At 43.3% G+C, this 25,448-nt stretch overlaps 1 long non-coding RNA gene across 1 annotated transcript; it reads right to left on the bottom strand.

The window, feature by feature from the left end:
• Window positions 1-18,282: 18,282 nt before the first annotated feature.
• Window positions 18,283-19,834, bottom strand: LOC309365411. Its single transcript, XR_014166118.1, has 3 exons — window positions 19,593-19,834; window positions 18,453-18,544; window positions 18,283-18,362 (listed from the first exon to the last, which is right to left on the bottom strand). It is a non-coding gene; the product is annotated as an uncharacterized lncRNA (long non-coding RNA).
• Window positions 19,835-25,448: the final 5,614 nt, after the last annotated feature.

The following is a 25,448-nucleotide window of genomic DNA, read 5'->3' as shown; positions in this document are numbered from 1 at the left end:
ATCATCATCATTTAACTATATGCCTGATCAGCTTTTGTCTGACCTTCCTCTTCCAATGTTCAGCTTCATGGGATGACCCCCTAATTCTAGTATTAAGAGAGAGGGATGAAAACTTCTCCCAATCCACTTTCTCCAGATTATGCATAATCACATATAGCTCAAAACAAAATAAAAAAATTCCTTCCAGTAGCACCTTAAAGACCAACTAAGTTATCTGTAACACATATACCTTAGGTCCAACCTTTCTTGCCTTTTTGCCACAAACATGCCCCAAATATTGTTACCTTTCCACACTGGGGAGTTGCTCTATCCCACTGATCATTTGGGCAGCCCATTTCTGAAGTGTTTCAAACTTTACAACATCCTTTTTGAGGTGTGGTGACCATTATTGACCAGATTTGTATATCAGCATTAGGATACTGACAGATTTATTTTTCATCCCACTGCTAATGATATATGATTTGCCTTCTTTCACAGCTGCTGCACACTGGGCAAACATTTTTATTGAGCTGGCCATTATTTGAGCACATTCTCCTTTCTGGTCAGTCCCTGCCAATTCACACCCCATTAATGTACATGTGCAGTTAGGATATTTTTGCCCAAGTGTGCATCACTTCAAACATACACTGAACCACCCATTCACCCAATTTGGAGAGAAACCTTTGGAGCTCTGTACAATTGCAACTACAAGCCACTCTGGGAATGGGGAATTTAAATACCAGCCAATAAATAATACTCAATAGCTTAAGCACCAACTTAAAAGATTGCTGAAAGAGCAAAGTTTTTGCTAAATTCTTATAAGTGGCTCTCAAAGCGCAACGATGAGTCCTAGGTAATACAGAGATACTGCTTTCACTTTGTTTATCTTGGCTATTCCATGACAAACTCTGGGCCACGACCCAGCATGGTGGCTCAATGAAGGGCATGACGCGGCAGATGTGTTTTTCAGTTGCCCTGATAAGCGGTGTTGCAAGATACCGACTCTTAGCTTGGCGTTTGTCAAAGTGGCAATTGTGAAATTTCCAAAAGCGAAAAGAAAAGGCCATTTTGCAATTGCCAGTGGAACTGTCTGCAGAGCAGTAATTCTCCAAGTTCATTAACACTGGACACACTGATTCATTTGAGTCGGGGTTCATGGAAAGTTGCTTCTAAATATATCAGCTAGACGTCTAGCCCAAAGGTTGGAGCAAAGAAGACATGAGTCTTGAAAATGCAAAATTTTGGCTACAAGGCCAAGTTCCGTCCTTGGCTAATGAGGAGTCTGGCTTAATTTTGCAAGTGTGGCAAATGATTGGATGGTGGGTATAAACAGATCATGTTAAGTTGAAAATCGAGCAAACAGATCCAATTGGAACAGGACCAGGACCATCTGATTAATGATCAACACTGAACTGAGAATTCTTGCTCTCAATACTTTGCTGGGGCTTCAAAGCATTCTTTGTCAGCGCCTTGGGAAGCTATGGTTGCTTCGTGTTATGGATTACCTCTTTACCATTTTCTGGCATTTCATCCATGCTCTGAGGCTCGTGACAGCAGTGGGCTATATTGAATGTCTCTTTTGAGTTGCATTTTTTCTTCCTTGGTCCTGAAGTTGTATGTATCTTGTCTACTGCATTTGCATTTCGGATCGCTGTATAGCATCATTCTCCAAGGCGGAATCCACATGTTCCGGGTGAAACAAAGGCATAGTTTGGCCACATTATTTACCAGCATTTCCACGCTATTCCGCTTGTGGTGCCAGCTGTAGGTCTGTGAGCACAACACATAGGGAAGGGTCGTAATTCAGGGGAAGAACATATGCTTTGCATGCAGAAGTTCCCAGCTTCAATCGCCAGCATCTCCCATTTGGGCTGGGAAAGACGCCATGCCTGAAACTATAGAGAGCCACTGACAGTCATGGAACTGGATGGACCAATGGTCTGACTTGATATACGGCAGCTTTCTATTTATGTTGGTGTGTCCCATACAACAGCATGATTATATAAAACCAGTTGTTGCCTTTGGGTGATATTCAACTAAATTATTGTGCTAGGATTTTCACTACTGCAATGTGATTTCCCCCCTCTCCCAAGCATGTCCCACACCACCCCCAAATCTGTTCTAGAGGGTTGGGGGAACTCCTAGAACAGATCTAGGGGGTATACAGAGTGAGGACATTCTGTTGCACAAGGAAAAATCCCTGCACTGATGGAACGTTCACCTTAGTGCTATGTTAAATACAACCTTTTGCCCTGTCCCCCAGTACATCTGTTGCAATTCACCATCTACCTAATGGAGGACTATGTAAAAAACCCAATACAGTTGCCGTGTCTTCATTTTGACATCTGAATGGCTTCATTTTAAGGCCATTGTCACATATTAAAATGCAATGTTGGGATGGTGTGATGACCACGAGAAGGAAGCTCACCACACGAACACCTAAATTCCAAAAAACCCATGAGTGTGGTTTGGACAGAGTGTGATGGACAGAATGTCTCTTTTGAGCTGCATTACTTTCTTCCTTGGTCTTGAAGTAGTATGTAGTTTGTCTATTGTATTTGCATCATTACCTTTTCTCACAGGAGCTCAAGAAGGGTTCTCAGGCAATCTCCCATTCAGATTCTGAACAGAGCCAGACCCTCATAGTTTCAAAATGATTGCTGCATTGTTGATGAACAGAAAACATTTCAGAAGAAACCATAATGCACGTTATTGTCATTGTATGCAACAGCCTAGGGGTTTGCAGGCTGGTGACTGTGGCAGAGCAATCCCTGCTACTAGAGTAAAGGTAAAGGTAAAGGGACCCCTGACCATTAGGTCCAGTCGTGGCCGACTCTGGGGTTGCGGCACTTATCTCACTTTATTGGCCGAGGGAGCCGGTGTACAGCTTCCGGGTCATGTGGCCAGCATGACTAAGCCGCTCTGGCGAACCAGAGCAGCGCACGGAAACACCATTTACCTTCCTACCGGAGCGGTACCTATTTATCTACTTGCACTTTGATGTGCTTTCAAACTGCTAGGTTGGCAGGAGCAGGGACTAAGCACCAGGAGCTCACCCCGTCGTGGGGATTCGAACTGCCAACCTTCTGATCAGCAAGTCCTAGGCTCTGTGGTTTAACCCACAGTGCCACCCATGCTACTAGAGTGGCCAGATGTAAAAAAGGAGAAGGCTCATGCACATCTAACAATTATGCAGAAGGGGCAGTTTCAGCAGGTGTAGCTTGTCCTGACAAAACATGTCTCACAGGTTTGTCAATATCTTAAATAAAATTCCCTCCAGTCTTATAGCTGACCAAGGATTCCACTGCACCAGCTGTTGCAGTGAGAGAGCACTTACCTAATGTACGAACTTCAGTTTCACATGGACAATGAACAGTTTGCTTTAAGAGGCTCCAGGGTTTCCCAGTAGCAACCGGTCACAGAAAAGGATTGATCACGCTGCTCCTAAGCCTTCTTTAACTAAAAATAATAATATTTCTGTTCCAGAGGAGGAGTCCCTAAGGCCTTGTATAGATTATTTTGTGTTTTTGTAGCCACAGTGTCTAGCTGAGGCGATGTGGTAAAGCATCAGCCTCAAAAACTAGAATAGAGCAAAGCATTATATTTTGTAGGACTGGGGGACCATGTCAGGAGACTCGGGGATACAAGCCCTGGTTGGGAGAACTTCTGTATGTTGAGGGAGCACAACCTCTAGGGATGTAACATGGACTCCACAACGTATGACAGCCAACCAATAAAGGATTTCAAAAGAACTTGACGCAAGGGAGGGAAACAAAACAAAACAGCCTCTTGCAAGGGCTGATTCTCCTCACACGTAGAGGGATGTCTGCCACTTCACTTGAACTGGCGAGGCAGAATCCCAGAAGGCCATTTAAAGTAACTTGCGTAAGCCCTTGGCTGCCCCACTGTAGGAATACAGGGCCCCTTCTCTGAATCTTCGCCCCAGCTGTTAAAGATTTTGGAGGAGTTATCTGTGGTTCTGTGAAATATCAGCTCAACAAGCAAATTAGGAGAATAAAGAAAGTCTGTCAGTGTGCACAAATTACTGCAACTGAGGAAGATGGAGGCAGGATTTATCAGGCAGGCTTTGGAAGCATCAGCATGTTACAGCACAATCTTTCCTGTGTGTGTCAATTCAGATTTGAGTTCAATGGAGCCTGCTCCAGAGCAGGGATGGGAGACTCTGTCAAAGGTGCTTCACTCTGTTTCTCATATTTTCTTATTTGAAATAACTTTTTATTGATTTTTAACATGCAGGAAAATAAGATACATTTTCATATAAAAAAAAAGCTTAATCACAACAAATAAAATTTGAATTAAAGTTGAATTTCTGTGTAGATGCACAATAAATATCTTCATTAAGTGATCTACTCAGGTAACCACATCAAACAAACATCTGCATCATTTTTTAAAAAGGTTTTTCCTTTCATTTCCCCCCCAATTCAGGGTATAGGAGTAACAAAACAGAGAATACTGTAAAGGAGGTGTGAGCACTGACAGAATTCAGCTCATACATATCTGTTTTAAGGCTGAAGATGAGGAGCATCCAAGTTCCTGTACATTAAAATATGTCACAAAAGCATATCATACCAAAATTAATTTATCTCTTTCACTTTGGCCGCTAAAGACTCTTAATTTGTCAGTTTTTCAAGTAATGCTTAATTTGTCAATTTTTCAAGTAATGCAATATTCCATACCTTATTTAGCATACCAATAATCCAGATTATCTTCTGCCAAATCCCTCCAGAAATTTGCAGCTGTGAATCATGCTGCAATAAGAGAGGGTCCAACTAATTTCTTGCTATACAACATGGTAGTGTCATCCTCTATAAAGGCCACAAGGAGTGGAGAAGGTGTCAGCTGGCATGTTATAAAAGTTCTAGTTTTGTGGCATACTGTATCCCCAAAGCATCTGGGCATTTCCACCATATGTGCAAGCCCATCCTGAGGGCTTGTCATTCTCTACCAACACTTCGGCAAGGAACCAGGACTCATGTAAGACACTCTGTGTGGCGTTCAGCACCATTTATGAATCAACTTTAACATGAGTTCCTTGTTTCTTGCAGCACAAAATGGTTGTTTCTTATTTTTTCAATCTTAAATTCCATTCTCCACATTTCCACATCAGTTTGCAAATTCTTTTTTTGAAGAAAAATTCATCTTAGTGTGGGTTTCTCCTAATGCACACATTTCTGTTAGGCAGTTTTGCCTGAGATACACATTTTTGCAAAGCATATCCCCCCAACACTTCACCTTAGTATATGCATTTGCATATACACCCACAGCGCCCCCCCCTAAACAGCAACATTCTGTCTGCAGCTTTTATTGATTACAGATGTAGGTAGGCTTTGGCTCAAGCACTGGGTATAGATCCATTTTCAGCCTCCAGATGGAGGGTGGAGGGCTGACAGTTAAGCAGGGTTGTGCAGTTGGCCTTTATCTCCCTCCAGGCTCCACCCCTCAGCTTGCCCCTGATAGGGCACATTTGAACTTCGGGATGGCGGTTGGCCAGGGAGGTGTTCCAACGGCTGGCTGACACGGCAAAGACATTTGGCCCTCTGGGGTTGCGTGAGGCTGCTGCACAACCGCAACCTTCTGACCGGGTGAGCGGCCATTTTGTACACATTACCTGGCTAGAGAACTGCATTGCAAAATCCAAAGAAGTGTGAATTTCTAAGTGTGGCTGTGTTTTGGTTCACATAGTGTTTTGGAAAGTGCACTTTAGACAGGTTTGCCGTTGAATGGGAAATGAAGTTCTCTCCAATCCCTACTCTTAAGTAAGTGTGTAAAGCAGGGATTGGAAACCTGTCCTGATGTTGCTGGCCTCCAGTTCTCATCATTCCAAGGCAGCATGGCCAATAGTCAGGGATGATGGGAGTTAGAGTCCAACAACATTGGAAGGCTACAGTTTTCCCCAATCCCCAATTGCAGCTTAAATATCTCATCCGCCGCTTGATTGGCAAATGTATTGTCACGATGAGCCTCCTCAAAGTCAAAGGTTTGAACCTTCCCAAGCATAAAGAGAGCTCGTTTGGCATCCCTCACATTTCAGGGGTGCACAGTCAATGGAGCGGGGCGATCTCTGGATCACTGGCATGTGCTTGATGATCTCAAAGGGAGGAACCCAAGAAACTGCATGCCTATAAATCTAATGGCCCATTTTATTTCCTCTCATTGCTATTCAGGTTTATGCCAGTTTTAAATGGACTAAAACTCTCCCACCTAAAAATAAAACAATTCATAGACATCTGCTTTAGAGAACAGCACACAGGATGACTTTCCCTCTGCTTCCTTGATTTAAACCCAAAACGTATGATGGTACCTTGGACTACCTGGTCTGTAGCTGCAGGTGGAGGTTTCATTTAATTGATAAAGCCATTTCCCATTCCCATGGAGATGACGTTGTGGGCTGGGAGCAAGCCCTCCCCATGCCCCTGCGCCATTGGATGGTCCTTGGCCATGGCATCCTTAGGTCGTCCAATCCGGGTGGTCCGGGGGTGTGGCGCAGGCTATTTAAACTTGCTATGGACCTAGGTTGGTTGCCTTGGTTGCCCAAGGGGCCTGGTAGGAATTTTTCCCCACTTGGCAAATTGACACCGGCCATTTGGTTTTTCACCTACCTCGTAGCAAATCGTCACAACTTTGTAAGGTTAGGTGGTTAGGCATTGGAGTATTAGGTTGAAGGTGAGGGGAGGTAGTGGCCATCACCTACCCCTCCCAATTCATGACTATTCCATTAAAGGAATCTGGGGGGCGTGGTCTCTGTCCGAAGCCCCAGACAGGGGGCTAGGACCATGGCACGACCCCTAGCAGTGACCCTGGGGGAGTTCTTAGTTGATGTGCATCAGCAGGGCTCCCCCTACCCTTCCAAGACTCCCGCAGACAGGCAGGAGTCAGCTATAGGCGTGTGGTTACCAATGCCTAAACCAATACCACGCACATTCTGTAACCAATAAAGTTGTTTCGCCCAATATCCTAAAATACTGTTTCATGTGTCTTTATTCCACTTCCCGGGAGGGTTTGGGACCTTGTCACACAATGAATTATTACTGTTTTATGGAGGTCTTGTCAATGGCTAATTCTTAGTTTTATTTGCAATTGGATTGATAATTCTAATCTGGAAAATATTGTGCATGCAAACAAATTGGTGAATTAACCCTCCAGAGTAGTAGCGTAGCGTGGGTTGTCAGCACTCGGGGCAAGGCAAGTAATTCGTGCCCCCTAACCCATGGATTTGCGCCCCCTAACCCTAACCCCCAGATGTTGTGCCCGGTGCGGCCGGCCCCCCCTGACCCCCCACACTACGCCACTGCTCCAGAGAAATTTGTTATCTTCTTTCACATCATTCCACTCTGCATTATAATGAAACCAGCCATTAGATCCCAGTTTAGCTGGAATAAAGATGAACATGACTCAGAATAAGAGGCTTGTCATTCAAAATCATAAAAGAGAACTATATACCATAAAAGAAAACTGAATAATTTTCACCTTTTAAAAAAATAAAAAGACAGCAATGCTGAATGTTAGATTATTTGCTTTTTTGTGACAAGCATCTTTCCCATCTCATGGCAGTAGGCCAATTCTGTGGTCAAGGAACTGTGTGATCTGTTCTCTCCTGCCCCTTGCACATGACCTGGACATATGTTCTCCTAGCTATGTGACAGTTCCAACTTCCTGGGCAGAAAAGTGCCCCCAACAAAGAATGCTTAAAGGGGCTTCTCAGTCCCTCTTCCTCCTTCTGTGTCTTCCTGAGCTATTTATCTGCTCCACTTTTTGAAAGTAAGCTTAAATGACACAGCTGCTCTTTTATATAGATATAAAAAAATCAAAGATCAACAATTGTGATTGCCAAATTAAACCTCTGTGCCAAGGGGTAATTGAAGTTCAAGGCACCTCTTGCTGAGATAGCAACTTCAGCTACATATCCTCTGAACAAAATGACCTCGTGTGATATTCAAATGCATGATCCAGCAGAAACCAGCAACAAAGCACTCAAAACCCAAGAACTACATACACAAAACTAGGTGGGCTTGTAGAGCCTTGAACCTCCCTCATATTGACATGAGTAGCACTTTTCAACGGAGCTCTGAGTTTTAAGGAGAAAAGGTTTAATCTTTAGTAGAGATAGGTCAATTAAACCGTTTTCTCTCAGATCCAGATTTCTCTCAGATCTCTCAGATTCAAGCATAGGGCACCAAATCCCTTACTCAGTCTGAAACTGTAGCATTAAATCTAGATTCAAGTGGGAAAGGTCTGGTCTCAAAAATCTGTAAGGAGCTACTGGAAATTACAGCAGAACACAATGTAGGTTTAAAAGCTGTCTGGGAGATGTACGTTGACTGTGCAACTGATTGTATAAAATATAGAAATCTGTGGAGAAAGAAACCAGAAAAGTCAATGTAAACAAGTGTAAAGTGATGCATCTCAGGTCAACCCCTTCCCCTTTATTTCACATATATGCTCATGGGATCTGAAGTGGTGGTGACTGGCCAATGAGGCCTTGAGGTCATAATGGAGAGCTCAAGAAACGTGTTGCCCCTGTGCATGGCAGCTATGAAAAAGGCAAACTCCAGCCTTTGATGTTGATGCAAAACATTTTATGCTTGTTGTTGTTTAGTCATTTAGTCGTGTCCGGCTCTTCATGGACCAGAGCACGCCAGGCACTCCTGTCTTCCACTGCCTCCCGCAGTTTGGTCAAACTCATGCTGGTAGCTTCGAGAACACTGTCCAACCATCTCATCCTCTGTCATCCCCTTCTCCTTGTGCCCTCAATCTTCCCCAACATCAGGGTCTTTTCCAGGGAGTCTTTTCTTCTCATGAGGCGGCCAAAGTATTGGAACCTCAGTTTCAGGACTTGTCCTTCCATTGAGCACTCAGGGCTGATTTCCTTAAGAATGGATAGGTTTGATCTTCTTACTACTCTTCTTGGAGTAGTAGCACTAAACATCTGGAGGGCACCAGGTTAGGGAAGTGACCATGCAATCTTATACATGCATGTACAAAAGTAATTCCCATTACATTCAGCGGGGTTAGCTTTTTTAAAGTAGATCTATCATCAGCTTTTCACAATTACATAATATGGAGCTAAAGTGAGTGCTCATATTTCTTCCTCTCCGGGGATCAAGCACAGTGTACTGGGGACATAGGCAAGAAGTCAGCAGAACTGTCAAGAGTAAGTTGTGCAAGTTACTGGCATGAGTGTATGTGGCATGCGTCTTTCTAACTGGGGGAGTGCTGTTGCCTGGCAAGGTCAGAGGAATATATCCTTGGCTTGGATGGGGAAAAGAATCAGTGGAAAGGCTGGACCTGGTGCTGCCAGCACAGTCTCTAGAGCAGTGGGGTGAAGAAAACCTATAGAAGCTTAGATTGTGTATTAACTATGACCATTCATATCAAAGTTATGAAGAATGGATGGGCTCATCCTGCACACCTCTGTCTTAGTATTTGTATACATGCAATAGTTTAGGGGGAGGCAGAAGATAGATCTTGACCTACAAGTAGATCATAGAATCATAGAATCATATCACCCAGATCTCTGTGTGGCTTGAACTAGAGGGGCAAGGATTCCTTATTCCCACTTGTTTGACAATAGTAAACAATGAAATTATTCTGAGCACCAAAAAAATCATGGTGTTGAAATGAATAAAGCTTTAGTGTGGGTAACCAGGAGCAGATCTTGTGGACTAAGTTTCATTTACCATGGCACCAGCCTCCACTACCGAGATACAGAGAATGCACACTCATTTGATGCAACACACCTACAGATAGCTGAGTTGCTGTGACTTGCTTCTTCTTCTGCTCTGCCTTCTAAAATGCTTGTCTACCTATTGCTTGTTTTTAATGTACCGGTAGATTCTAAAATTCTATTTCATGTTTCTAGCCAGATAAGTGCTTTGAAGACCCTTTGGTGGGGAAGTGTAGGGCTGAGGCAGTTTCAGGCCCCTCAATTTTTTGAGGGGGCTGGGCCCCCTCAATGTTCAGAGGGCATTTGACTCTGCCCCCTGACTCCCCACGATTTGAGAATATGCTTCCTCAATCAACTTGAGAAAAAGGCCAATCTGCAAATGGGTGCTGTGGAAGGACTGCTAGGTAAATAGGAAAGGATTGAAAATATGTTCCAGTGCAGTGTTCCTCCACTGCACCATTGGGTCCCCAGATGTTGTCAGACTACAACTTCTTCTCTTCCTGATCATTGATTAAGCTTGCTGGGGGTGAATTTAACACCTAATTAAAGGGTTTCCTCTCATCTCACTCCCACCAAATATTTTTTCACCTCAGCAATGCTACTTTAATACAGTTCAGCTTGTGACTGTATTAAGGTATAAACCCAACATTCTCTGAGGGATGTTTACACCAACTTTTCAATGACATCATCATCAGAAGCTAATGTGACAGCTCATAATTCTCCCTCTCAAGCCAGCATACTGGGAATCTAAGCAGTGAGTCAGGAGCAAAATTGTCCAACACATTGGCAGTGTTCAGATGTGTGTTGTGTGTCTTCCCAACTGAGGGCAGGATATTGCAAGGAGAGGACTGAGGAACCTACCCCTGCCAGAAAATGGTGCCAGCTGAAAGGCCAATCTTGAGGCTACCAAAACCACAGTAATGGATTGTGGGATGGACTAAATGTGAGAGGCAGTTGACACCTAAGTTTCTTCCCATGCTATCTCTACTCTATAGCACTGGAAAACAATATATATTTAAAACAAGGTATCATCACCTGCTTTTCATATGGATTTGGAAACACTCGCTATTACGTAAGACAGGATCCAATTCCATTTAATAGGGACAGTGATGAAACAAGCAATACGAGCCAGAAGTGCTCATTGATAAAGTGATTATTTTTTAATAGGTTAAAAGTAAAGGATATATACGGTAAAAGATGTGGGTTTCAATTTACAACACTGACAAATTATGCCTTGCCTAGTCATAGCAATAACTTACCATCTAATTTCGAAGTTTCTAAAATTACTCTCTAGCTTTGCTCATATAAGGGCTACTACATTTTTCTGTGCTTCAATTTATTTGCCTTACAAGGGAAATGTGAGATCCAATTAGAGCTAGCGGCAGATTCAGATGACTTCTGGCTTCTGTGTTTTCAAAGGGAAAGCTTCTGTTTGCTTCTCTGACAGTCTAGCTGTCTAACCTAATGCAAAGCATCCAGGCAATAAAACAAACCACAGACAGTCCTTAATCTCACCATGTTTGAAGATCTTACCCATAAACAAGGGTATGTGTAAGGTTTTATTTTATTTTGTGTGTGAATAATTTATATTAATTTTTCTGTTTTACAATTTAGAATATTCATTTAAACAACCTTAAAATGTCAATGACTTCCCTTCTTCTCTTTCCGTGGTTCATTTTGCATATCACAAATCCCTGCATATTTTACATAAACTAAACCATTCTGTATTCCATTATTACATCCATCAAAACTTGTTTACACTGTTGAATTTATCTTAATACTGCCAATGTTTTCAAATGTACACAAATCCCCCCCATATATTCAATAACATTTTCCAGTCTTCTTTAAACGTATGTTCTTCTTGTTCTCTTTTTCTATATGTTAGGTCTGCAAGCTGCGCATATTCCATCAGTTTAAGTTGCTATTTTTCTTCAGGTGAGACCTTGATCGTTTTCCGTTTGGGGGCTAACAGGAAATGGGCTGCAGTAGTGGCATACATAAACAACCTTTTTTGACACCTGAGAATTTACTTCTGAATTCTGTGTAACGTTTTATACCAACATTGCAAACTTTTGTTGATCCTAGTACAAATGTTTCATAGAGAAGGTGGCTTTTGAGGAGAAAGAGATTGGTGACATCACATAGATCTTCTGGGAAGAGTTTGAGGCATACGGGGCTATTATAAACTCAGTGATAGGGCATATTTTTTGCACACGGAATTGAAATCCTCATAATTTCTAGTAGAAACAACCTCATACTGCAGTCCTGGTAAAGAATTCCACCTGAGACTTTGCTTTGGGAAACCATCGTCAGTCACAGTGGACAGTACTGGGCTATATATACTCAATGGTCTGACTCAGTATAACGTAAATTAGATTATAATGAGGCAAACTATTGAGCCATCTAGCTAAGCAGATGCCATTCTTAGCCTACCTGGAGATGCTGGAGCTTGAACTTGGAAGCTTCCTTGTGGGAAACACGCTTGGCCATTGATTTATTGCTCTTCTCCTGAATAAAGTGGCATCATTTGAGAGCCCAGGAGCCTTTAGCTGAGAGTGATAATAGGAAAGGAATTCATGGGCATGAATGTAGACCCTGGGTAACAAACCTGTGGCCCTCTAGATCAGAGCTTTCCAAACTGTGTCGTGACATGTTAGTGTGTCAGCTGCAGTTTGTAGGTATATCAGGCAAATGCTCCCCAGGCTCCTCCCAGGCCTGGAAAAGGGTTAGTTTGCTAGCAAAACTGAATTACTGTGCTGCAAAATGATGCATGTCTAAAAAGTGCGTCACCAACATGAAAAGTTTGGAAAGCTCTGCTCTAAGTATTCTGGGCTCCAGCTTTGATCAGCCTCATGCAGCATGGCTAATGGTGAGGTGTGATGGGAGGTAGAGTCCAGTGACACCTGGAGGACCATAGGTTCCTCATCCCTTGTATAGAGCCAGTCTTCAATAGGTTTGAAGATCTATGGGAAGACTTAGGTGTGGATTCCAGTGGCCATTATGCAGTAATTGGCAATATGAACAAAAGCCACTTCGCTGAGAGCAGAATTCATAAGTAAATGTGGCAGAAGCTGTGCTTTTGAAGACAGAGTCACTGTAACCTTGATTGATCATGACAGAAAAGAAAAACGGCCTTCATCTACTAGCAAACAAAAGTTCAGGAATCCTTGGAACTATTTGCTTAACCTTGCGTTTGAGAGAGATCTGTTGAAAGTGAAGCATTGTACACATTTCGGCAGACTGAGGTCACTTGGTTTCATTCCCACCTCTTTCTCTGCAATCCTGTTTTCAGCCATGTCACAAAGTTTCCATGTTCCATTCGGCTTGTCCGTAATAACATATTTGGGACAAGCAGTTGTTATGCGTCAAGGTAATAAAAAGCAGGTAGGCAACTAATGGAAAAAGGTCAGGATGTGGGTGGATAATCAGCCCAAAATGACACAATAATCCCTACCCACCCTAATTTCATACAGTAATGTAGGATTTCATACAGTAATCTATATATTGTTTGGTCTTAATGCTACCTTGCATAACTCTGTTCTCGGTGCTCTCTGCACAATTAATTTAGGGACATGACCTGTTTAAACTGGTTTTGAAGAAGATAAACTGGGAACACTGCCTTAGCATAATCCATCATCATCCAAACCCAAGATCCACCAGGATAAAAGAGTTGGGATGTGGTGGACATTGGACTTTCCCAGCTACCCAGGCCTATGCTGGCATAATCCCTCACCCCAGATGAGCTGGAGAGACACCAGCATAAGTCCCTCACTCTGGTTCACCTGACAGAACTTAAGTTGATGTAATTTACACTAGTCTGAGTCCCTGGAAAGGGGTGTTCCAGGGGCACGGCAGGAGTGGGAGAGGGCAAGGACACACTTACACCTATTCTAAAGCTTGTTCACCTCAGTCATCTTCAAAATTTGGGCCCACTCACTAATGGTTCAGACAACAGTAACCCCCTCCAAGAGGTTCCTGAATGAGATTTGGAACAGGAGTAATCACAGGGCCAGTTCACATGGAAAGAGATCTCAGGATAAAATAAAATGGGGAGGGGAAGTTCTTGGTGTGTCATCTTTAGCTCCTTGGTGGAATTGTGAGAGATAAATGCAGTAAATAAATCAAGTATTGCAGCTATCAAGAAATAGTTGGGTGCCAGATTAGTTGTCACCTGCCCATTAACTGACTGTGCCATCAATGGAAGTAAGCTTAGGAAGTGATAATATTGCCATGGAAGTATGCCACCTCAGATTTTAGCCCCATAGTCAAAACATAGGAGAATTTGGTATAGGTCATATTGTGCCTAGGCATAGTTTTCTCTCTCTTTGGGGTGGAAATGAATGCTGAAATCCCACTAAATATCACCACATGGTTTATGATGGTACCAGGATGATTTTCACTGAACAGTTTGAGAAAGGCTGTGAGATTGTCAGATGAAAGGTGCAGTATTATTATAGCGTGAGTGATCCTTTGGAGGCTGGGATTATTACAATGCTTCCCTTATTGACTACAAAGCCAGCATTGGGTTGCTAAACCCATAAAATTGCATGAACAGAAGTCCAAAGTGTGTGCTCATGGTTGACTCCCACACAATGGATCACACTTTATAGCCACCAACCATTCGTTGTATGTCTTGACATTTTTCTAATCATTATCATCATCTTGGCAAATGTTTCACATAATTATATTGTTGGAATCCTTACACAAACCTTGTAAGTATTATATCCCTCACTCCAGCACTGCAGATGGAGCAGTTCAGGTCACCAACAGGAATTGATGGCACAGGTGAGGTTTATACCTGAGACTTCCTGATTCATTCATCTCTTAACCACTATACTACATCAAATTTATCAAAGAACATTTGACATTTTTTCTTTAGATATCCATGTTATTTGTTCTTTAGATATCTATGTTATTATAAACAATTGTGCTCTTATTTATTTCTTTTGTTCATATCCCAACTTTCCTCTACAGAACTCAGGGTGGGGAACATGGGGCTTCTTCCACTCCCATTTAATTTCACCTTGTGCGGTAGGGGTTGATAGAAACGGGCCTGAGATTATACCATGAACTTCATGGCTGAATAGCCCAAGTCTCCCCCTGATTTTAGACCAAGTATTTCATCACACAGTCTCTTAAGCTGAAATCATTCTGAACCATAAAAGCAAGAAGAACCAGACACTGGTTATCATATGTGTTCAAATATGGAGATGTTTTGAACCTACAACAGTATGATTGAACTCTGTTTTGGATAGAGAATCTTAGGGAAAAACTCAGGACTCAATGGCCAACATACAGTCTTGACCACAGGGCATTGCACGGGGAAGTTTATTTATTTAAAATAGTTTTCTACAAAAAAAAAATGGCAATACAACTCAAAAACCCCTTTCAAATAAGGCACATGCATTAGACTAAAATATGTACAATAAAATACAGCAGAGCCACAGTAAGTCAGGCAATTTTTCAAAGGCTTGTCAGCAAAAGCCTGTGTAAACAAACAGGGTTTTCAGGAGGCATTGAAAACCTAATAGAGTTGTTGCCTGTGTTTTTTCAGGAGAGAGATGATTCCACAGATTAGGCACCACAATAGAAAAGTTCTTGAGAGACAGACTCCCTCAGAAGGTGGTAGACTCTCCTTCATTGGAGGTTTAAAGGCAGAGGTTGTATGGCCATCTGTCATGGATGCTTTAGTTGGGATTCCTGCGAGGTAGGGGGTTGGACTAGATGATCCTCAGGGTACCTTCCAACACTACAGGTCTATGATTCTGTGACTTCAGCAGACTGTGGTGCAACTGGGAGGGCCTGATCTTGATATCTTAATAACCATGCAGGTTGAAATTTTAGTTCCAATTACATTGGCAAAATCCAAATATTAGAATCAAAATCAAGCAGAACATTTGTATTGTGAAATTTTGAATTTTCAAATTGAATTTCAGAATTTCACATTCAGCTATTGTAGTCCCATGCAAAAGAATGAACATCACATTTAAGTGCAGCTTTACTGAAACTCTCAAACATGATCCCGAACAACCCTCAAATAGAATATTAAGAGAGCTGCCTATAAACTACTAGGTTCCTCTATAAACTATAAATCATATGCACGAGCAATGTCCGAAAGGCAAATAAGCCATAATTTAAAGTGAGTTTTTTTAAAAGCAACAATCCTATAATAAATAATAATGTTCTACATCAGTAAAATTGTTGGAAGGGAACAATTATGCTCCTACAGCAATCCCAGGAAGTAAGAGCCAATATGATGTAGTGGAATATGTAGACCAGTGGCACCTGGGTTCAAATCCTGCTGCACTGTAAAGCTCACTGGGTGTTTTGGGAGCCAATCACTATGGCTCGCTTTAACATATCTCACTCGTTGGGGCTTATTTCTTCCTTCTTACTATGCTTTTCCGTTTAAAAACACACAAAGCAGCTTGCAAAAGTTAAAAACAACAACATACAACAATTAAAAAGCAACAGTACAAACAACACTAAAAGCAGGGTTTATGTTTTATTTTTAAAAAGGAGAGCATACCATCATGAGTTGGGGGGATCAGTATGGATGATGCCCTGAGTCCCTTCCAGTTTCGGGGTTTCTGTATCTGTGGCCGTAGAACGTATAACAGCAAGCTTGCCAAACCATTGTCCAGGTAATGACTTTGGCTGACTAGGTGAGCACCACAATTAGCACAATCAAAGAAGTTACTCTGCGTTGCATAACAAGTGGGTGGGCTGTAGTTCCTCCCTAAGGGTGTAGAAATCACAGTCTTCTTTGTGTTTTTTCTCCACTTCCAGACTTGAAAGTCCCTCAGTCACACAAGTTTGCTCTTAAAGGGAATGATTATGTGAAGAATGCAGTATGTAGCAGGCAGCTGGAGATGTGGAAGACCCACACAGGTGAAAATGGGGTCAAGCTGGTCACTTCCTTTTCCCCTAATTCACATGGTGTTTCTGGAAGGAGATAACTCCATGTATTGTACACCATCTTAGGCCCTGGTAGAAGAGCACCCGCTTTTTCTTCCCATGCAAAGGTCTGTGGTTGCAACCCTGGCATCTCCTAGTAGCATGATGATGCCCCCTGCTTGAAATTCTGGAAAGCCGCTGCTGGCCAGTATCCGCAATATGGTGCTAGGCAGACCGATGGCCTGACTCAGTTTAAGGCAGCTTCCAGTGACAGGATTGAAATGTGATGTGAGTTTTGAGCCTGGAAACTTCATGGTCCCACAATAAACAAACCGATTAGGATATACAAGAGGCACATTCCTTTCACGCCAATGGGCTAACAATAAAAGTGGAAGAAGGGGACCATAAAATGTTATTGTGAGCACCAAACACTTTTATTCCTCTCAACTTACAGCACAGCTGCCTATCTTCAGAATCACCACCAGGCTACGTTTAGAGCAATAGCACTGATTTCCCCCCTACTTCAGAGTTTCAGCTGTAGTCCTCCGAGGCTGCTGAGAGTGGTTCCCAGTTCTCTGAATGCCCAGGAAAGAGAAATTGATTGTTAAACCCCAATGTGAACTGTAGGTCTGCAAGTGGAATAAGGTAAACAGTTGAGTTTTCACCCCCTTTCAATATTTTAAATATATTTCTTTATTTTTTTGGTTACTTCATCATAGAAAACTTTGTTTTTATGAAGGGGACACTTCAGTGGCACCTTGGTTGTTGAACTTAATCTGTTCTGGGGGTCCGTTCAACTCCCAAAACCAAGGTGCAGCTTCTGATTGGCTGCAGGAGCTTGCTGCACTCAAGCAGAAGCCACATCAGATGCTCAGCTTCCAAAAAATGTTCGCAAACCGGAACACTCACTTTCAGGTTTGCTGCGCTCGGGAGCCTATTTGTTCAAGAGCCAAGCTGTTCAAGAACCAAGGTACCACTGTACTTCTTAGAGCTTCTGGCAAAGCATGATTTACCTCATGGTAGGGGAAAGAGGTCCTGTCACAGCCCACAATCCCATGTGCATAGTAGGTGCGGAGTAGTAGTTAGAATGCTGAGCAAGGACTGGCAAGTCATGAGTTCAAATCCCCGCTTAGCTAGGAAGCTGAGTAGGTGACCTGGGGTCAGTCAACAGCTCTCAACCGAGACACTCGTTCGGCAATTGACCTTAGGGTGGAGAGCAGCTGTTTTCCGAGAGAACTCACAGTCCTTCTAGAGCCAGAAAAGCCATTGATTAGTCCTCCCTCAAACAAAGAGGCCAATGAGTTGACGGACATTAATATACAAAGCTCACCAATAAAACTCAGCAGAAAAGCCATGCATTCCATAGGAAGAAATAAAAATGGAAATCAGAAACAAAAAATGGAGTTATGTTTACATCAGGCTGATGAACTACCTGTTCCAGAAGAAACAAAAAATGTACAAAGCTCATCAACACAAGCACTGTTGCAGTTATTTCAGACCAGCGAAGCAAATTCTGATTTTGGGGGTTTCTCAAGCATACAAGAGAACAAAGATTCAAATTTAATGAAAGACACATGGGAAGACCAGCACACAGATGCTTTGTGGTCTTTGTTTACTACCTCTGCCTCTTTGTCACCATTTATTAGATTTTAATGCTGCTTTAATTAAAACAATGAGTTTTGAATAAATGTGGAAACTGAAAGATGGGGGGGGGGGGAAACCAGCTCTCAACCGCACCTGCACTTCACGGTTGTTGTGAGGATAAGATGGGAGAAGGAACCACATACAGAGCCAAATGCTTCTTAGATACAGTAAATAAAAATATTCAGTAAAGTCAAATAGCTGGATTTCATTTGCAAATTCACAGCATTCCAGGTCCAGAACATGAAACTTTATCACCATAGTCATTGGCTTACTCCAGTCCCTAGAGGCACAGAATGATGACACTGCATTCTGCCTTTTCAGTCTTGCAGAGAAATGTTCCTACCTGGTGAAGAAGCCAAAAGCATCATCCCGTTACTTTAGTTGCGTAGGTTGGAGGCATTGATTATGTTTCTGCCACTGGGTAGTCATGGATTTTGTATACTTTCCCCTTTTTCTTTTAAAAAGCACATTCTCTTTATAAATGAAGGCTCTTGTGCTGGCTCGCTCCCCCTCAGCAAACTGCAGCTTGAACCAGTTATTTGTTTTCTGGAAAATATTTGTGTTTTCCAAGAGGCCACTGAGTCACAGATAGCCATAAGGACTGGCAGAAATAACAAGCCAACGCTTCTCTTTCATGCTGCTAAGTGCCCAATAAATCCTATAAGCATGTAATGTGCTAAAACAGAGGAGCATAAATAGACTTTATTAAGGCTCAATGCTCATTTACATTTTAAAGCTGCTCTGGTAGCCAGAGCTCACATTTTATTTCCTGGAATCGTAAGTTATCCCCGATAGGGAGGCTTCTTGGGCTACAAGTTCTTGGTATAAATGACTCAAGACTTCAAAAGTGGGCACCTAGACAACCAAGGACGTATGATTTTTGTTACGTCAGTGTGAATCTCAAACAACAAATGGCACTCAAGACCATTCTAGACATACATGTCAAGATGGTTGTGGGAGGCCTTGTTATAGCCAAGTGGTTCATTGTAAGCTTGTGACTGGAAGTGGGCACTTCTGAAATTGCAGAAGAACAGATCCTTCAAGTGTCTCTATTTTCCAGGAACAGTCCTGGATTTACAGAAGCTGTCCCAGTTTCTGATTTGATCCCAGAATGTCCTGTTTTTCCTTAGAGAATGTCCCTATTTTCACCAGAGAAATGTTGGAGAGTATGGTAGGATGTTCCTACTTTCATTGTAATTTTTTTGGAGGTTATGGAGTTATCTGACCCTCTGAGCCATGTTATTAATGTTGGAAGCCACCCAGAGTGGCTGCGGGAATCCCGTCAGGCGTGAGGTGAAAATAGTCGTCTCCTCCTCCTCCTCCTCCTCCTCCTCCCTCCCTCCCCCTTCCCTATTTTCATTGGTGAAATGTTGGAGAAGAAGATCACGCAAATATTTTGAGCCAGCTTGCTGATCTACAAGGTCTTCAACAATTAGTGTCAGTTGCTTTCCCCGAGCTTAACCATGTCTCGTATCTACTACCCCCCACCCATCTGGTAAAGAGGCCACAGGGCTACACACACATTGCAAAAGTGTCGTTACAGTGTGCTTTCCCTGCTGGTATCCTTGACAGGCTTTGAATGGGCCATTGAGATAATTACAAACTGCACCCGCATGAAGCAAATATATTTGCTCAGTTGTTGAGTGTGTGTGTGTATGCGTGTGTACGCAGGCACTTTTAAACACATATACCCAATCAAAATATTGTCGAATCCGTGGTGCTCCTTTACGTCAAAGGGGTTTGTTTGTTTGTTTTCAAAATCACAGAATGTACTTTTAGACTGCTTGAAATTTACACTCTCTTTAAAAGAAAAAAAATGCATGTTCTTTTCTTAACACACAGGCGCGTAAGGAAAGAGTGCAGTAATGAATCTGGCATGCTATCAGACTGTTGACTTTCAGCCAAATGGTGATCTCAGCTTCACTGGCTTCATTAAGGCTATTCTGGATTTACACTGGTTTTTGCTGAAGTCAGAATAGCAATCTCTGGCATTCAATACTTGGTTGCACTGTGCTATTTTTAAATAAGATTAACAGACTTTTTACACTTTGTCCCAGTGGAATAGTAAAAGATTGCTGGGTCTATGAGGTTTAGGTCCCTTTGGTTCAGGGTTTGAGATGCCACTTGGCTTGCTGCCTTCAAGGCTGGCATCTAGTTCCAGCCCTGGTTCCACTAGGATAGGGGATATCTGATGATTTCGGTTCCCCTCATCTCAGGGGTTTTTTTTTTGGGGGGGGGGGGGTTGTGTGTAAATCATCTCAGTGCAATTTTAAAAGGGTGAGGAACATGAAAATCTTTATGCAATTCCATGCACATTTCTCCTTTTTTAAAAAAACAACAACAACAGACTTTTGTATACGGTTTTGCCTAGCGCAAGGTGGGTTTTTTGTGGGTTTTTTGCAAGCAAATTTTCCCTAAGAGAATGCATAGGAATTGGGCTAGATTACCCTTGGGATCCCTTCCAACTCTATGATTCTATTCTTCGTTCCGGTATGGTCTTTTCACTTGTGTGCATTTTGGGGTTGGAGAACAACTTCGCAAAATTCAGAGATGTGTGAATTTCAGAGGAGGGCTTGCAGATTTCAGGTTCAGGTTGCGTGGATTGAAGCAGCTTTCCTTAAAAAGCCAACTTTACTTCATGCACTTTCTTTGTGCTATGCACTATCACTTCTAGCATGTCACTTCTTACCTGTGTTTTCTCTAAACTAAAAAGCCCCACATGCTTGTTTGAGGAGGGAGGGATCTGTGAGTGGGTGTGCAGAAACCTCTTTCTCACGGCTGGAATGAAATGTTCTGCAATGGTTAAATGCATTGCTCTGCCCACCACTGGCATGCAACCCCTGGAATGTTGCCCATGGAGGAATGTGGCCTGTGGGCTGCAAATGCCACACACATGCCCACCACCCCAGGCCTTCTATGACATATTGCTTTCTGCCTCCCTGGCAACTGTGGGGCATGTAAGATGTGGATGCAGTGATGGAATTTCCTTCCCTTGCAAACTCACTGAGCCCCATCCCATGTTCTGAAGTGTTGTGTGGATGTTTGACTTTCCTCTTTGATTCTGGGTAGCTGAAACTAATCCAGTAGAAGGCTGAACATGTTCCCTTAGACCAGGTTTCCTCAACCTCAGCCCTCCAGATGTTTTGAGACTATAATTCTCATCATCCCTGACCACTGGTCCTGCTATAGCTAGGGATCATGGGAGTTGTAGGCCAAAAACATCTGGAGGGCCAAGTTTGAGGAAACTTGCCTTAGATGATATGGGGGCTTAAAGAATAAGTGGAGATAGATGATATGGGGGCTTAAAGAATAAGGGGAGGGTTTTGTTACCCGAGTTTGCATGTAATGCACAGCTAGCCCCTCAAGTCTACCTCTGGAGCCCTAACTGCTGCTCTTCAGCATTCCTGTAGTCTTCCTCCTACTCAGCTGCATGGACCGAAGCTAGTTTTATAAACCTCCCAGTGCCGATCTATAAGATTTTGTCTTCATTCCGCCCTTGAGGCTACTTCCGACCTTCAGTTCGTCAGGAAAGTTATAAAATCTTGTAATTGAATTAGTGTGTACAGAGTGAACCCACTTCCCATTCCCCACCCAATTTCACTGTTGCGTTCAGCGATGGGTTCATTGCTCATTGCTCTTGCTTATACAGCCCCAATGTGGACCATAGTTAAGAGGTGGAGGGGGTGTACAAGTTTCAGCAGAAATGAACTATATTAATTGTAAATCAGTCAAGAGGATCCCACTGGACAGGAGTTCCAGCATTAATACTTTAAAGCCTGATGACTATATAAATCATTTTGCACAGCTGCAACAGTGTATGTTGATGCAGTTTTGTCAGAGGGGGGAGAAGCGGGAATGAACATCTGAATCGCATCCAGGCCCATTCCTTGTTATTACAGAGCATCTATTCATTTTCCCACTTGATGGGAAAATCTTCAGCTTTGTCGAAGGAGCATTTTATAGGACAGGTTTGCGGAATATGTGCACGCCGGGAAGGCAGCGTTGGCCATCGATGCTTCTGTTTGCCTTTGCACATAAATTACAGCCATGCTGTAATTATTCCTCTGAAGCTAAGTATACTGTTTCAGAAAATATTTAAACAAGAGTGTGCTGCACATTTAGCTGAAAGCAATACATCTTGGAGAAGAGTCAGACCTTGGTTGTGGTGCAGTAAATCCAGAGCAGCTTCATGGAACTCAGCGGAATTGATAATTTTAGATTTACGCTACTGTCAAAGATGGCTTCTGGAGCCATGTCTGTGGGAACATCAGCAATTAATCTTAGATGTTTTTAGGACTCATATATGCTTCTTATAACAAGAAGAACTATCCGTGCTCAGTATTATTTTTACTGAAACATGAAAAAATGGGGTTTGTATCCACAGATTAACTCAGACTCCCACTTAGAATGTTGGGTAGCAGCTGATATCATGCAGGATGAGGGGGAATACGAGAAGTGTGCCATTTCAGAATTTGTTGGTGTGCATTAGCAGAATAATCAAAAGCTTTTAAAATGATGTGTACAGTGTATTTTATTTTATATGTTGTTCTAACGCACACCCTCTGGAATGTGCGACTTGCTGTATGTCTGTTTAGTGGTGCAGGATTTTAACATTATTATCAATGCATGAATGAAACAATTGCACCAAAACCCCATCTTTTACTAGAGATGTCAGTTTTATTTCACAGATCTAGGATAAAACGATCTCTGCAATGGCCAGAGAACTGGGCAAAATCTGAAAAGTCGTCCTGTGAATGAGACTCAAACAAAGGATGACATTAATCCCATTTATAAAGCACAGCTCCAATTACTATCAGCATTGGGTATCAACAACTGAAAACAATAGGGCAAAGCTGAAGAAGTCTCTGTAGTTGTTTTAAGCTGCTTTAAAATCTTGTGTAATCTTTGTTTTAATATCAACATTGTGTTTTGATTGTAATAACCTGGGACCTTAGGGGAAAGGGCGGGGAATAAATGGTAGTAGTAGTAGTAATAAATAATGATGCTATATCTGAAATAGGATGCCTCATGGATCTTCACTAATGGTCAGATGAAAGGAGGTGGTCAGATCCATCCAGACAAATTGGCACTCTTTACAACAAGAATGACTTGCAGATTAATGTTTGGAAAAGTTAAGGGAGGTTGATTATAAAACAGCACAGCTAGCATAAGAATGAAGTTGAAAATTATTCACAAACCAAACTCCCCCCCAACCCCCCAACCTTTGCTTTATTTTATCCCATGTACTGTGGTACCTTGGGTTAAGTACTTAATTCGTTCCGGAGGTCCGTACTTAACCTGAAACTGTTCTTAACCTGAAGCACCACTTTAGCTAATGGGGCCTCCTGCTGCCGCCGCGCCGCCGGAGCATGATTTCTGTTCTCATCCTGAAGCAAAGTTCTTAACCTGAAGCACTATTTCCGGGTTAGCGGAGTCTGTAACCTGAAGCTTATGTAACCTGAAGCGTATGTAACCCGAGGTACCACTGTATACTGACTCCAGCTGCATATACTGAAAAGTCTGTGTGGCTTTCTGGCTGAGAAGAAGAGATAATGTGGATTGCATATTTCAGCATAAAAGAACTACTTCCTGTCAATGTCTATATTTGTTAGATAGTTGACTGTGCACAGTGGCGTAGCGTGGGGGGTGCAAGGGGGGCCGGCCGCACCGGGCGCAACTTCTGGGGGGGCGCGCTCGCTGCCTCCGGAGTCGCCCAGAGCCCCATGGCAGCGGCTCTCAGCGCTCGCTGCGGAAGGCGCGCCAGGCAGCCCCTCCTCACCGACGGGCAGCGTTCACCTGCGGGGCTCGGCCAGCGCGCAGGGCTGGCCGCATGGAGTTGCCGGGGAGCCGCCGCCGCCTGCCATGCCGCCCTGGCTGCTTCAGCCGCGTCCGACAGCCGGCTCGAGGCTCCTTCCGGCTGGGTCTCCCGATGGGGTGGTGCGGGCGGAGGCTTCGGCACCAAGCGCCACGCCACCCACCCGCCCCGACGGGGCCCGCCCACCCGCGCCGGAGGCTGGCCAACCCACTGGCCCCAGAGGCGCCCCCTCCCCGCGCCAGAAAGAAGCCGCGTCGGGGCTAGCCGGGCCGGGGAGGGAGACCGAGAAGGCTGCGCCGCGACGCCCAAAGACGTGCGTCTTGGCGCAAAGGGGCCCGCGGCACCCAGACGCGGAAGGGACCCTCTCCCCCTGACCCGCCACTGAACTGCAATTCCCAGCTCCCTTGGCAAATCCCAGTGCCCAATCCCCAAGATGCTTTATTTGAGGCAGGGGTCCTTTAATTGCAAAAACAACACCACGGAGGGCAGTAGTCACTACGAAGTTTGCCCCAGAGTAGAGCCGTCAGTATTAATGACCATGGTTAGGGGTTAGGGGCGCAAATTACTTGCCTTGCCCCGGGTTAGGGGGCGCAAATTACTTGCCTTGCCCCGGGTGCTGACTACCCACGCTACGCCGCTGACTGTGCATCTCGGATTCTAAGGAATGAGGAAGGACATAGGTTTCTTGGCAAAGACAAACATGACCACAAAGCAAAATCGATCAATCAATCAGTTGAAACCCCTACTGTGTGTGAATGACTTGCATTAGAAAGCAGATGCTGGAATTTAAATGGGGTGCGAACTATTTAAATAGCCATCAGACCACAAATCCCCTTAGGCCTGATACAGCAATCTGTTAACTACATGCCTTCTGCAATTTTTATGCTTCTAATAACTTGTCCAACTGAGAAGTCTACACGCTCATCCTTATGCAGCAAGAAATAGCACTGGAAAAGGGGTTTCAGTTCTTCCCTTCATTATGGGCATTTTTAAAGCCCCCCCCCTTTGGCAGAGGCAGATATAATTTGCAGGCCTCTCCAAAGTGCATTAAGCTTGCCAAATTCCAGACAAATATGTTCAGCAGGTGATGTGCTGGTTGCCTTTAAATTTTAATTTCTTTTTAAAATAGGAAATGCCTATAATGTTATCTTTTTGGCAAAACTGATTAAAATTTGCAGGCATGGTAGCCCCTTCCTGTGGTGACAAATCCTGCCAGAGCAGCAGTTTCCATCCAGTGTTGAGGTGGGTAAAAAAGGAACCATATAAACTTTTCTAGAGATTTTGGGGCCTTTGGTCTGAAAGTAGCAGATATGGAAGAGATGTCCCTAAGTAAAAAAATCTGCCAAATTGCTGACCAATTGATCCAGCAGGTTTCGTGCTAGGCATTTTAAAATTCGATTTGGAAGAGGAGAATTCACTTTGCTCCCC

The sequence above is a fragment of the Podarcis melisellensis genome (assembly GCF_964234715.1).
Source record: "Podarcis melisellensis genome assembly, chromosome: 2".
Lineage (NCBI taxonomy): Eukaryota > Metazoa > Chordata > Lepidosauria > Squamata > Lacertidae > Podarcis > Podarcis melisellensis.
Note: the sequence above shows the minus strand (reverse complement) of the source record. Positions and strands in the feature narration are given on the sequence as shown.